This window comes from Lolium rigidum, chromosome 3, assembly GCF_022539505.1.
Source record: "Lolium rigidum isolate FL_2022 chromosome 3, APGP_CSIRO_Lrig_0.1, whole genome shotgun sequence".
NCBI lineage: Eukaryota > Viridiplantae > Streptophyta > Magnoliopsida > Poales > Poaceae > Lolium > Lolium rigidum.
The window spans coordinates 360,927,106-360,931,723 of NC_061510.1; positions in this window are offsets into that span (position 1 = coordinate 360,927,106).

A 4,618-nucleotide genomic window follows, 5' to 3' on the forward strand; every position below is an offset into this window, starting at 1 on the left:
TTGGGCTTGTTGAAAAGCTAGCAACAAGCTCAAGAACCTCACAAAGAGAAATATCAAGAAGCAATAGGGATATGCAAAGTATGCAAACGGTTTGAGCTCCCTAAGATGATGTGATCAAGTTACCCAACCGAAAGCCCCTCTTGATAGTGCGGCTATCTATCCTATAACCCGGTCTCCCAAGAACCACCTTGAGACCGTTAAATGGAAAACCTAGCAAGGCCATACCTTTGCCTTACGCATCCCGCTTGATCTTGATGATAACTCTTCAAGCTCCACTCAAGCCGGAATGCCTCACGTGATCATTGTTGCTTCGTGGAGACTCACACATGCTCCCCATACACCATGATGGGATAGCTCCATTGATGCACATCTTCACATGTCCATTATCACCAAATGGACGGAAAGATTCAAGCATATGATCCTCTTGAGATTCTCAACTTGAACTTTGCCCAACTCAACCTTGATGACGATCACCACTTGATGCCATCCTCTCATGGGCTATATGAGATCTAACTTTTGATGCATGCCCATGGAAAGATCCTAACCCACATAGACAACACAATGGCACATATACGATGGGTTAGTTCATGAAGCATAATTGACAAGGCTTACCATACCACATGACTTCACCGGGGACTGGCCCCTCACAGGGAATCGCCACGCTCGGGGACTGGCCCCTCACAGCGGAATCGCCACGCTCGGGGACTGGCCCCTCACAGCGGAATCGCCACGCTCGGGGACTGGCCCCTCACAGTGGAATCTCCACGCTCGGGGACTGGCCCCTCACAGCGGACTTGCCACGCTCGGGGATTAGCCCCTCACAACGGGCTCGCCACGAAGCTACCGGCAAACCCTAACCCAAAGAGGACAAAGATACTTACCAAGGACCTGCCGCGACATCTGCCGGACAAACTCCTCGAAGGCAGTCTTCTCTTGCTGCACTCCAACGATGGTGGCAGCCGAAGCTTCCTTCTACGTGGCAAGCTCCTTGGAATGCTGCACTTTTAACGCTGCGAGCTCCTCTCGCAGCGCTGCAGCCGCCGCACGCGCATTATCCTTGTCCTGCTGCGCGGCTGCGAGCTTCACCTAGTGCTCGGCGATCACGTCCTCCAGCTCCTGGCCCTTGCGCTCAAGGACCTTGTTGAGATTGGAAACCTCCGCCTTCGCCTTGTTCGTTGATGCCTCAGCCTCCGTCGCCCGAAAATCGGCTTCCCGGTAGGAGGACTCCTTGACGTACCTTTCGCGTGCTTTGGCGAGCGCCTTCTCACGCGCCTCTGCTACAGGAGAAAGATGACCATGAGAAACAACAAAAAAGCAGCTCAACACATCAAAGACCTGAGAGGGAGACAACTTACTGCCAATGGCGACCAGCTGGCGGTTCTTCTTCGCGGCATCCTCCACCAGCACCGTCAGTCGCTTCACCTCGGCCTGCACAAACTCACAAGTTAAAAGGGAGTCGTCCGGTTACCAAAAATCAGAAGACTCAACTCGCCCCTTCAGCCCAAGTCGACCCTCGGGGACTAGGGGAACCGTACTACAAAATAGGTGATTCTTACCACATGGACGTCACTGAGCGTCGTATGCAACTCGGTGAACGACAAAGTCGAGAGCGGTGGTCGGCGGGACTCGTGCACTTCATCCCTGATGACCCACAAGTATAGGGGATCGCAACAGTCTTCGAGGGAAGTAAAACCCAATTTATTGATTCGACACAAGGGGAGACAAAGAATACTTGAAAGCCTTAACAGCGGAGTTGTCAATTCAGCTGCACTGGAAACAGACTTGCTCGCAAGAGTTTATCGAGTAGTAACAGCTTTATAGTAGTAGCAGTAGTGAAATAACAAGCAACAGAGTAACAAAGACAGCAAGTAGTGATTTTAGTAAACAAGCAGGATTAAAATACCGTAGGCACGGGGACGGATGACGGGCGTTGCATGGATGAGAGAAACTCATGTAACAATCATAGCAGTGGCATTTGCAGATAATAATAAAACGGTATCCAAGTACTAATCAATCAATAGGCACGTGTTCCAATTATAGTCGTACGTGCTCGCAATGAGAAACTTGCACAACATCTTTTGTCCTACCAGCCGGTGGCAGCCGGGCCTCTAGGGAAACTACTGGATATTAAGGTACTCCTTTTAATAGAGTACCGGAGCAAAGCATTAACACTCCGTGAACACATGTGATCCTCACGTCACTACCATCCCCTCCGGTTGTCCCGATTTCTGTCACTTCGGGGCCATTGGTTCCGGACAGCGACATGTGTATACAACTTGCAGTGTAAGATCATAAACAACGAATATCTTCATGAATCAATAACATGTTCAGATCTGAGATCATGGCACTCGGCCCTAGTGACAAGCATTAAGCATAACAAGTTGCAACAATATCATAAAAGTACCAATTACGGACACTAGGCACTATGCCCTAACAATCTTATGCTATTACATGACCAATCTCATCCAATCCCTACCATCCCCTTCGGCCTACAGCGGGGAATTACTCACACATGGATGGGGGAAACATGGCTGGTTGATGGAGAGGCGTTGGCGGTGATGGCGGTGATGATCTCCTCCAATTCCCCGTCCCGGCGGAGTGCCAGAACGGAGACTTCTGGCTCCCGAGACGGAGTTTCGCGATGTGGCGGCGTTCTGGAGGGTTTCTGGCGACTTCCACTTCTCCCCGTGCGTTTTTAGGTCGAGGCGAATAAGTAGTCCGAAGGAGGGCGTCGGAGGCCAGCCGAGGGGGCCACACCATAGGGCCGCGCGGGCCCCCCCTAGGCCGCGCCGCCTTATGGTGTGGGGCCCTCGGGCCTCCACTTAATTTGTCCTTCTGGCTCCGTCGCATTCTGGGAAAATAGGGCCTTCCGTCAAAATCCCGAGGTTTTTCCCGAAAGTTGGATTCCTGCACAAAAATGAGACACTGTAACAGCTTCGCTGAAAACAGCGTTAGTCCGTGTTAGTTGCATCCAAAATACACAAATTAGAGGCAAAACAATAGCAAAAGTGTTCGGGAAAGTAGATACGTTTTGGACGTATCAACTCCCCCAAGCTTAGCTTATTGCTTGTCCTCAAGCAATTCAGTTAACAACTGAGCGATAAAAGAACTTTCACGAACACATTTGCTCATATGATGTATATATTCTCATGATATGGCTAATACTTGAGCAGTTCATAATAGGGTACATGCAAATAAGATCATCTAACAGCTATGTCAATCATGAAGAGGTACCACCAATTAATAATAGGCATCATGAATCATGTATATAAGCAGGATTGCAATGTTCATAAGAGAGTATGATAAAGTGGTATCTCGCTTGCTCGTATTTGATCGGCAAAACATAAATGCCCGGGCACCTCCGGAGTTCATAGAAAGACTAGAAGTAGTGATTGTCAAAGATAAAGGCATCAAAGTTATACCACAATCAATCATATTTTGAGACAAGCATATTATACTAAGAATGACAAGTTGTGCTCTCAAGAAAGTGCTCAAAGAAAGGATGGAGACACAACATAAAAGTAAAAGATTGACCCTTCGCAGAGGGAAGCAGGGATTAACATGCGCTAGAGCTTTTCATTTGTAAAGCAGGAGTAAAATTATTTTGAGAGGTGTTTGTTGTTGTCAACGAATGGTAATGGGTACACCAACTACCTCGCCAACCGGACTCCCAAGAGCGGCTCCCATGAATTATTTGCATTTTTATGTGGCACTCCTTCCAACCTTTCTTACACAAACCATGGCTAACCAAATCCTCGGGTGCCTGCCAACAACCACATACCATGAAGGAGTGCCTTTTTAATTTAGTTTTATTATGATGATGACACTCCTCCCAACCTTTGCTTACACAAGCCATGGCTAACCGAATCCTTCGGGTGCCATCCAACAATCACAAACCATGGAGGAGTGTCTATTTAAGTTAATTAATTTGGGACTGGGAATCCCATTGCCAGCTCTTTTTGCAAAATTATTGGATAAGCGGATGTGCCACTAGTCCGTATGAGAGTCCGTCAAAAGTAAATGACAAGGTTGAAAACTAAACACCACATACTTCCTCATGAGCTATGAAACATTAACACAAATTGAGAAGCATTTTGAAGGTTTTAAAGGTAGCGCATGAGAATTTACTTGGAATGGTTTGAAATGCCATGCATAGGTATTTATGGTGGACACTTTGGAATAACTTGGTTTTCATGTGTTTGGAGGCACGAGCAGCGTTCTCGCTCAGTACAAGTGAAGGCTAGCAAAAGACTAGGGAGCGACGAATCAAGAGAGCAAGAATCGTCATAATCATGCTTGCGGCAAAATAAATTAACCGAGGCATAAAAGTGATACAAGAACTCTGAAGCAATGTAAATCATTGAGGCTTAATTGACTTTTGTTCAGTCATATGCATGCGTGAGCATGTGCCAAGTCGATATAAATGAATTATTCAGAGGAGGATACCACAATGCCATACTTACTTATGAATAAAACAATGCAAGCAAACATCTATGACATGCTACTCATATTAATAAATTGGAGCTAATCATGAGAGATCATGAACTACTAGACTTTCTTAAATAACATATACCTCACATGAACCAACTAAGCATGCTCACATGGATGAGTATATGTA